Here is a 10,833-nt window from a genome sequence, read left to right as displayed (position 1 = left end):
GCTAGACGAGCAATACATAAAGTACCATACATGTAAAAATTAGAAACATTCACACAGGTGTCACACAAGAAATAATTTAATGAATTTAAGTTATTAAACAGCAGTGACCCTAGCATACGTGAAACATGGGCGCTATAGCTCACAGGATGATAGGCAGTTTCATCAAACAAATGATACAAGGGTCACTATAGAGCCATATTTATTACTATTTGCTGTAGACTTCAAGTTAATCACAACTGCACAAGGACATGAAAACGTTATGTTCATTAAATGTTAATACAAGTTACAATGGAATTAAAATATCGACAGCTTGGCAAAGGCAAGCTAATGAGGTTGAGGGGACTACGTTAAAGTCAAAACAACATTTTGCGGTACGGTTATGCTTGTGGAACGGCAACGGCCTTGCCGCAGTGGATACACCGGTTCCCGTCGGATCACCGAAGTTAAGCGCTGTCGGGCGTGGCCGGTACTTGGATAGGTGACCATCCAGGGCGCCATGCGCTGTTGCCATTTTTCGGGGTGCACTCAGCCTCGTGATGCCAACTGAGGAGCTACTCGACCGAATAGCAGCGGCTCCGGTCAAAGAAAACCATCGTAACGACCGGGAGAGCGGTGTGCTGACCACATCCCCCTCCTATCCGCATCCTCATCTGAGGATGACACGGCGGTCAGATGGTCCCGATGGGCCACTTGTGGCCTGAAGACGGAGTGCTTTTTATACTTGTGGAAGGCGCACAGTGACTGCCAAATATTAATCAGAGAGGAAAGAAGGAACTACAGAGAGAATCTTGTATGCACTCACTATCTTGACGGGACCCACGTTGAGTTTGACATTACTAATAAATGTACTTGACTTAGAAATGTAAAAGCCTTAACATCAGCCTGAAAACTCTGTGTACATTCTGTCATTTGATTTGCGAACAGTGCAGTCGCTCACCATACTGAAAATTACGGGTACCTGCGAGTAGAAATTCTACGTCATCTGGCCTCCACCGAAGGCCGCTCTGCCTCAGAGCCCGAAATTGAAGCCCATATCTTGGCTGGAGAGTCCACTGGCTAGTCTCAGATGGAAGAAGTTCCCTAGAGCACTCGCAGCAATAACCAGAATTTTTTACTCAATCTTTCTCATGTGAGCTATGTGCATGATTTTGAGCACCAGTGAGCAGTCAGGTCTGCTCTAATACTGCAACAATCTCACTTCTGTATTCAGTTTTAACTTAATTGACTAGTGGGTGCTTAGTGTTGGAGTTCACAAACAAGCAGCTTCTGCCATCCAAGATTTGTCCAATTCTCCTCATAAACACAGCGATTTCAGTTTTCCCACTCCATAATTTATTTGTATCATACAATGATAGTTAAACAAGGCCAATACTTACGGCTCGGCGTGCTTTGATCTTAAACACAAAAAGTCAGATGGCCTCTTGTCTCACTTCACTTCAGAGATCTTATCTTTGCACAGCTCCAGACCTACATTTCACGGAATATTGACTTCCTGTAGAGGACAGGAACCTGCATTACTGCGCTCCCTGTCACTGTCTACTTGGAGCACGTTTCCTTGATACCAGCAGACTGCCCACACTAGGAACACTATCCATATTTAGGATGCAAAACAAAAGGTTTCCAGAGGAATATAGCCCCCATGCAATACAGCGGTCCCAACGTTTTACTTGCCTTCTCTTCGCTCTCCACAAGTGACGGTGTTGGTAAACTTTATTTTGTGGAACATAATACTCAAAGGGATTACCAGCTCACAGATTTTCATTCACTCTTTTATACCAGTTTTACAATTTTATCTACATAAACTTCTCATTCACACTCATTTTCTTTATAAAATGGAAATGCCTCACTATTATCACATGCTCACTGGTTTACGAATTAATTCAGATATACTCCTTATTGAAGATAGAATTATTAAATCAAATTCACTATTATTTTATATAGTTGAATATTCACGATAAAAATAATATCTACATACCAAAACACAAATAATCCAATTACATATACATTTTCAGTGTTTGTTTTCATGTGCATAACAAAAGTCACATATATTTCTGTAAACAGTGGCACAGCAAAATGGTGTAAGAATTATGCTAAAGCATGTTTGTATCTCAAAGTACCAATAATATTTATATATATATGTACATCATAGTACAAGTAATACGAATCCATAGGTACAGAAATCATAAAAATCATTTCACTATACAGGGTGGTCAGAGAATGTGTGAAATGCTTGTAGGGATGTTACAGGGCAGGTTGTACTGAGACATAAATGTTAAGAAAGAAATTCGATACGTTGCTCCGTTTCCGAGTTATTTAGCATTGAAGTTAGCCAATCAGATCGTCGCCCGCGTAAATTCAAGTTTATGCTAACGAGACAAAGCACTCGTTGGGCAACACCGCCCCTGGCAGGCCGCATGAATGCGAGCGCGCTACGCCCCTATTGGCTAAATTCTATGCTAAATAACTCGGAAACGGAGCAACGTATCGAATTTCTTTCTTAACATTTATGTCTCAGTACAGCCTGCCCTGCAACATCCCTACAAGCATTTCACACATTTTCTGACCACCCTGTATATGTTTGTGTGGATCACAAACAAAATTAATGTACGTGTGCGTAAATAGTGGAAAATAAATATGATATAACTGTTACGCTAAAGCATCGCACAAGGTTTACATCCTCCACATAGTCCTCAAGGTTACATAATATTGCTGTTTCACATTATATTTTATCACAAATGTTGAATGGTTAATGCAGTTACACTTGTGATGGTGTTGTTACTAATTCGCCGTTAGACTGACAGTTCCTTTATGTTTAGATCATACGCACTGTTCATTATTACGGCCTACAGGCCAGTCCCTGCGAAAAAATATTCTACAACTCATCTAACAGTTTGAAGTTTTTTAATCAGTCCCAGAGAAAACCTAACACACAACTACAGCACTGGTTCAAGTATTTTCGATATGGTCGTCATACAAGACAGTTTCTGCCGCTATTCTAAGACGAGGAAACAAGTAAGATTAAGAGTCATAGTTCAGTGGAATGAGGCTATGTTCATTTGCAGTGTGGAATTGGTTTAGTGTAATAGTCGATCAAGCTTGCGAGATTCATATCAGCACCAGGTTCCTCCTATCATCTTTAAGTGTACATTCACTGAATAAGGTATTCATATTGTTTATGACCACACCCTACCTACCAGTATATATGGGTTGTTCAAGTCTAAGATTACGCCACCACTGTTCTTTGTTCTAGCTATATACAAGTTTATGTTATTTATTAAATGTTCAATCTTTCAATAACGCTATGAATTTCATGGAACTTTAAGCATATTATAGTGTCCTTCACTTACTGAAGAGTGGGTATTACTTACCGCCTCGTCCGCCCGACCACAGCTTGCTGCCATGACCTAAACCCGCTGGGGGCCATCTTGGAATTCTGCCATCGCTACATTACGAACATTCATTCAATTGACTGTCCAGCACCAATAATAAATGAGCCAGACATGCTTTATCATATCTGGTGGATAACCATGTTTACATGTTGCGTGCACGTGGAAACTATAGAAATATTCATAAAATGTTCCTCATGTAGCTCAGTGAACTCATCTTTACTTGCATCACACATTGAATTATGACGACAAAAAATGCTGTGCATGGGGGGTAATTTACACATGGCACAGAAAAACTGGAGAGATGAACACTGTTTTTATCTCGAAACAATCTTGTTTGCTAACTGAGAAGGGACAATGTGAAGCATCTCTCTCTCAAGCGATAAGTAATACTTGGACTCTTGAGGAGGTGAAAGGATACTGTAATTTTCTCCAAGAGCTTTGAGCGTAATAGGGCTGACAACACTATCAGAAACACAATTGTAAAACTTAAGATTCTTTCCTTTCTTGCTATGTGACAAAAAGGTATGGGACTTATGAACATGTATAATAATTCAGTAGTAATGTTAAATATGTGAAATTATGCAGTTTAGTGTGAAATATGTATTATAACTGAAAAATGTAAAAATATGTAATTTAAAACTTTTAAATACGGGCCCTTTCAGTGCAATTTGTCGACATTTTAGTTTTTCTTACAACTACGTATAAAAGAACAGAATATATATTTACATGAAATACAGGCTCTAGGGAGAAGGATGACATGATAAGATTCTCCTTCTGTACTACAACCAATGTTCCTCTGTTCCACTGACTGACGCCAGTATTTCCTTTAATTGCAGTAAGCCATTGATATCCTAGTGTTCATGCAAATTTGTCAGAATGGTTCTATCAGATGACGTGTCATTATCTTCACTTGTTCTGCAGCTATGGTCAAGACTTCTACTCGTCCCTCTCCCTCCTTTACTTCATTTTACTGCAACTTGACAGTTCCCTTGTCAGCTTTCACCTCCTCCGTGGCCTCTTGTTTCCATACACTGTCTCCATACTCCTCGCATAAACATCGACATCTTTCCTTAATTCATCGATGGTTTCTTTAATGATTTGCGCCAACGTCTCTAATTTATTATCAAAACCACGTGTATATTCATCATCTTTTTGAATTAGATTATTCTGCATCTGCCTGACTTGATTTCAAGTTTCTTATTTTGCTCACCATTCCTCGTTGCTTGTTTCTAAATCTTTCTGTCTACTTTTTGCGAATTTCTCGACTCTCCCAGCGTTTCTGTATTAAACAGATTTGGTGGTTAATCGAGGCTGGATTTTGAGGATTTGCTGCTGTTTCGTGGCCGGTAGTTTCGGATGCTTTCGTCGCTTGTGAAATTATTAGATTATCCTCTCCCTTGGATTCTGTTTCTAAGGTATCCCAGTTTTTCTGCTTATTAGTGGGTTCCTCTTCTACATTTATTTCGCCCGCATCTCGTGGTCGTGCGGTAGCGTTCTCGCTTCCCACGCCCGGGTTCCCGGGTTCGATTCCCTGCGGGGTCAGGGATTTTCTCTGCCTCGTGATGGCTGGGTGTTGTGTGCTGTCCTTAGGTTAGTTAGGTTTAATTAGTTTTAAGTTCTAGGGGACTGATGGCCATATATGTTAAGTCCCATAGTGCTCAGAGCCATTTTTCTACATTTATTTCACCATGTGAGCTTACCGAGAGAGGTGGCGCAGTGGCTAGCACACTGAACTCGCATTCGGGAGGACGACGGTTCAATCCCGCTTCCGGCCAGTCTGGTTTAGATTTTCCATTATTTCCCTAAATCTCTTCAGGCAAATGCCGGATGGCTCCTTTAAAAGGGCACGGCCGACTTCCTTCCCCGTCCTTCCCTAATCCGATGAGACCGATGACCTCGCTGTCTGGTCTCCTTCCCCAAACAACCCAACGCAACCTGTGAGCTTCCTCTCCGCGGTTCGTTAAAATCAATCTGCTGAATGTTTTCCTGTTAAATATCCAAGATCAATCCTCTCATCCTTGCTAGACTTGTCGCTCGCACACGCGTTATCTTCGGCATACTGTTATAAACCTAATACTTGATCAAAGTCAACAAGATCTCAACGAATTTCGATAAAACTATGTACACAACACAGTAGAACACCCAAAAAAGCAGAGTGTACACAGACAAACTTCTCCAAAAGTGTAACGACACCCTTCAGACTGGACAACGACCCCTCTTCTTGCTGAAAGAATGTACATGGGTTAGTTATGCGCCAACTTAATGATATTTTACCCTCGTTAATTCAGTGATTACCAAGGATTCAACAGTGATTGTTTCAGCACTGCACTATTAAGGAAAAGGTAAAATTATAATTCAAAGTAAAAGCCGGACTGCACCAATCAACAGTGGTGGGATCCCACTGGCGTACAGCCGTATCGACGCTTCCCACGCGGAAATTAGCACTCCTTGATCAGAGAACCAACATTAACATAACTACCGCTCCGACCAGACAAACTCTGATTTCGATCGACAAAAAAAAAATGCTGCCATATGGACGATTGGATAGGCAGCAACGTATACAACAGAAAACAAACAAGCGAATATTATTGGCTAATTGTCTTATATCCTATATGAATTTGCGAAGATCGAAGACGATCCAAAGGCTAGAGAATCTCGGGATAGTACGAAAAGGGCTTTAATTTCAAAGGGTGCAGGGCAAACACGGGACGCCATAAATCGTCGTAGCAGTGTTGCGAAAGAACCTGAGCTCCAAACGCTAAGTTATAGGTACTGTAAGTTGACTAAAGCTGAAGATACGTTCAGGGGAAATTTTGTAATGAACGTATTGGTCTTCAGAAAGGATAAGTGAAATGCGATTGCTGGTGGTGTGTTTTTTGCTGTTAGAAGTAACTGTCCTTGTACCAAAACTGAAGTAAGTGGTTCCTGCAATTTAATGTGGGTCAGGCGGTTTACTTGACAAGAGGAATAAATTAATACGTAGGTTGGAACTTAAATAATGGCAACACTGCTGTGGAGACCTATGCAATGGAATCTACTATTGTCGCTGATAGTACACATTGTTGACATGTCTACCTTACCTCCGAGCATATGGACTCGCCCGTGCCACGTCACCGGCGTGCGCACAATCGAGGGAAACACAATCACTTGTGAGCGAGCGGTCTAACATAAAATGTTACTGTGTTTCCGAAACAGGAACAACGGAGTTGGACAAGATTGAATGTGCCAGATGTCGTACAGCACAACAGTGTCATCAGAGTCTTCAAGAGCCGTGCGGGGAATCGGCATTGCCGTACAGAACAGTGGCACGTTGGGTATAAGCCTTCAACGAAGGTAGGCAGACCGTGGCAGACACGTATCGGGCAGGTTGTCCTAGCGTCTGTGAAGAAAAAGTGCCACGTGAGTGGACAGTGATAGACTCCATGCGATTCGTGAGCGGGCTCACGTGACCGAATTAGCGCATACGACTGTGCTTCGCATCCTGAAGGAACGCCTGGGCATGCGAAAAATTGCATCATGATGGGTCCCGCATGACTTGACGGAAATGCAGAAATCGATGCGTTACTACGCTGCTCAGACGCACTTGGAGCACTATGAGAGTGAAGGAGAGGTTTTCTTACGCCGTATTGCAACACTGGATGAGACATTGGCCACATCGTACGAGCCAAAACTGAAAAGCCAATCCAACGAATGGCATCATTATGGGTCGCCGGGAAAGTCGAAAGTGAATTAGAGCCCCAGTATGGTGAAAATTATGGTGATTGTCGTGTACGACTGTAATGGTGTTATCCTAACGCATTACGTTCCTCCACGGCAGACCGTCAGTGCACAGCATTACTGTTCGTTTTTGGAGCATCACCTGCGACGAGCTTTGGGAAAGAAGCGGCGACACTTTCTGCTCAACCCACCCACCATTTTGCTCGTCAATGCGCGAGCGCATACAGCGCAAGCTGTGGCTGCTCTGTTCGGTCGATGAGACTGGGAAGTATTGCACCATCCACCATATTCCCCGGACTTAGGTCCTTGTGACTTTCCGAAGATGAAGGAACCACTTCGCGGCATTCGCTTCAAAACTGTTCCAGAGGTTCGACGGACAGTAGACCGCTCCATTCGCACCATCAACAGAACAGGCTCTGCTACGGGTATACTACATCTTCTACATCTACATCCATACTCCGCAAGCCACCTGACGGTGTGTGGCGGAAGGTATCTTGAGTACCCTTATCGGTTCTCTCTTCTATTCCAGTCTCGTATTGTTCGTGGAAAGAAGGATTGTCGGTATGCCTCTCTGTGGGCTCTAATCTCTCTGATTTTATCCTCATGGTCTCTTCGCGAGATACACGTAGGAGGGAGCAATATACTGCTCGACTCCTCGGTGAAGGTATGTTCTCGAAACTTCAACAAAAGCCCGTACCGAGCAACTGAGCGTCTCTCTTGCAGAGTCTTCCACTGGAGTTTATCCATCATCTCCGTAACGCTTTCGCGATTACTGAATGATCATGTAACGAAGCGCGCTGCTCTCCGTTGGATCTTCTCTATCTCTTCTATCAACCCTCTCTGGTACGGACCCCACACTGCTGAGCAGTATTCAAGCAGTGGGCGAACAAGCGTACTGTAACCTACTTCCTTTGTTTTCGGATTGCATTTCCTTAGGATTCTTCCAATGAATCTCAGTCTGGCATCTGCTTTACCGACGATCAACTTTATATGATTTTAATCACTCCTAATGCGTACTCCCAGATAATTTATGGAATTAACTGCTTCCAGTCGCTGACCTGCTATATTGTAGCTAAATGATAAGGGATCGTTCTTTCTATGTATTCGCAGCTCATTAGACTTGTCTACATTGAGATTCAATTGCCATTCCCTGCACCATGCGTCCATTCGCTGCAGATCCTCTTGCATTTCAGTACAATTTTGCATTGTTACAACCTCTCTATATACCACAGCATCATCCGCAGAAAGCCTCAGTGAACTTCCGATGTCACCCACAAGGTCATTGATGTATATTGTTAATAGCATCGTACAAGGTTTACATCCTCCACATAGTCCTCAAGGTTACATAATATTACTGTTTCACGTTATATTTTATCACAAATGTTGAATGGTTAATGCAGTTACACTTGTGATGGTGTTGTTACTAATTCGCCATTAGACTGACAGTTCCTTTATGTTTAGATCATACGTACTGTTCATTATTACGGCCTACAGGCCAGTCCCTGCGAAAATATATTCTACAACTCATCTAACAGTTTGAAGTTTATTAATAAGTCCCAGAGAAAACCTAATACACAACTACAGCACTGGTTCAAGTATTTTCGATATGGTCGTCATACAAGACAGTTTCTGCCGCTATTCTAAGACGAGGAAACAAGTAAGATTAAGAGTCATAGTTCAGTGTAATGAGGCTATGTTCGTTTGCAGTGTGGAATTGGTTTAGTGTAATAGTCGATCAAGCTTGCGAGATTCATATCAGCACCTGAAATGCCCTGCGGCACACCTGAAATCACTCTTACTTCGGAAGACCTCTCTCCATTGAGAATGACATGCTGCGTTCTGTTATCTAGGGACTCTTCAATCCAATCACACAACTGGTCTGACAGTCCATATGCTCTTACTTTGTTCATTCCACATCGTTGGCAACGGGTTCTACACAGCGCTGGTGACTACCTTGAAGGACAGTAACAGGTGCAAATATGTAACTCTTTTGTATCGGTCGTGAATAAATAGTTGCCACTTTTAAGTTCCAACCCTCGTAACTGGCTCTCTTTACCGAACTCATGACTCAAATGCTACAGTTGCTGCAAGGTTCAAAGAAAACATGAGTCTCATTTTAAATGGGTACCCCACTTGTACAATTCTAGCTGGTTGTGGTGTCGATCTACCCTCGATATGTTGATGAAAATATATATTTCAAGTCGTTAGTAGACACAAAACATCGTCCGAAATCGTACTAAATGCTTTCTCTGAAAATTATTACGAACTATTAGTTCAGGAGCCCACTCGAAGTGTAAATGATTGCGAAAACGTACTTGACCACTTGCAACATACAGTCCTAAGCAAATAGGGATGATCATGAGAGATACAGGAGTCACGGGCCACAAGGTCGTTGTAGTGAAACTGAATACCGTAACACCCGAATCAACCAAAAATAAACGCAAAATATACACTGATTAAAATGGTTCAAATGGCTCTGAGCACTATGGGACTTAACTTCTAAGGTCATCAGTCCCCTAGAACTACTTAAACCTAACTAACCTAAGGACATCACACACATCCATGCCCGAGGCAGGATTCGAACCTGTGACCGTAGCGGTCGCGCGGTTCCAGAGTGTAGCGTCAGAAAGGTCACAATTCATAGTAACTGACGGACGATCACCGAGTAAAACAGAAGTTATACGTGGTGTTCCCAAGGACGTACTAATTATACGAAGTCTGCTGTTCCTAATCCGTGTAAATGATTTAGGAAGCAGTCTTAGCAGCCTTCGTAGATTGTTTGCAGATTTATCGCCTCGCAAAGTCATCAGAAGGTCTAAACTAATTGCAAAATGGTTTCGACAACACATCTGTGTGGTGTGGGAATGAAAATTGACTCTGAATAATGAACAGTGTGAGCTCATCTAGATCAGTACTAAAAGGAATCCCTTAAATAGATATTATTAGATATTTTATGTTGGTCACTGTTTCTACCAATTTGTCAGCAGTAGCGTAGTTGTACAGTAGCAGATTTCTTTTCCTGTAAATGGGCACTACGTCACATTTATTTACGTTCATAGTCAACTGCCAGTCGCTGCACCACTTATCAATGCTCTGTAGGTCCTTCTGCTAATCGTTATTGTCTTCTGGCGTCGCTGCCTCCTTACATACAATCACATCGTCTGCACATACCTTTAAAGAGCTTTCGACGCATTCTACTAGATCATTAGTATACAATGCAGACAGTAGCGGTCCTCTCATACACCCTTGGGTACTCCGGAAATTACTTTTACATTTGTCGATTTCACAGAGGGAGTTTGAATAAAAGCGCCCACAGTCACAACTTTTTTCGTGTTTTGTTAAATTATACTATGCTTTTCTGACCCCGTGGGTCCATCTTCAGATGCAAATCGTCTAGTACATAATTTATATTTTCTCTTGAGTGAGAGGAAATGTATTTTCCTGCATGAGGAAATTAGATGTTAGGTTTCGTATTTCGTGAATCGAGTGCGGAAATACGTGAGAAACAGCGGGAAAAAACAGTGAAAAACTTACCGAATAAACTAGGAAGGCCATTTTTAACTTTTGAGGCCAGCATACACACTGTCGTCGCACTCACGTCGCTCATTTGTTTACAACTGCTCAAAAACACTTCGCAGATGTAATTTTACTTGATGTTATCAAAGATGAAGTTTATCAGACTGTCAGAGGCCTGAGTTCTAAATTCATATATGCGAGGAATAAATTA

General features: G+C 42.1%; 1 pseudogene; it reads left to right on the top strand.

Annotated features, from left to right (window-relative positions):
• Window positions 1–392: 392 nt before the first annotated feature.
• LOC124726300 lies at window positions 393–510 on the top strand (annotated as a pseudogene).
• The last annotated feature ends 10,323 nt before the right edge of the window (window positions 511–10,833 follow it).

Source organism: Schistocerca piceifrons, chromosome 1, assembly GCF_021461385.2.
Source record: "Schistocerca piceifrons isolate TAMUIC-IGC-003096 chromosome 1, iqSchPice1.1, whole genome shotgun sequence".
In the NCBI taxonomy this organism is placed as follows: domain Eukaryota; kingdom Metazoa; phylum Arthropoda; class Insecta; order Orthoptera; family Acrididae; genus Schistocerca; species Schistocerca piceifrons.
This window is presented reverse-complemented; position numbering and strand designations above follow the sequence as displayed.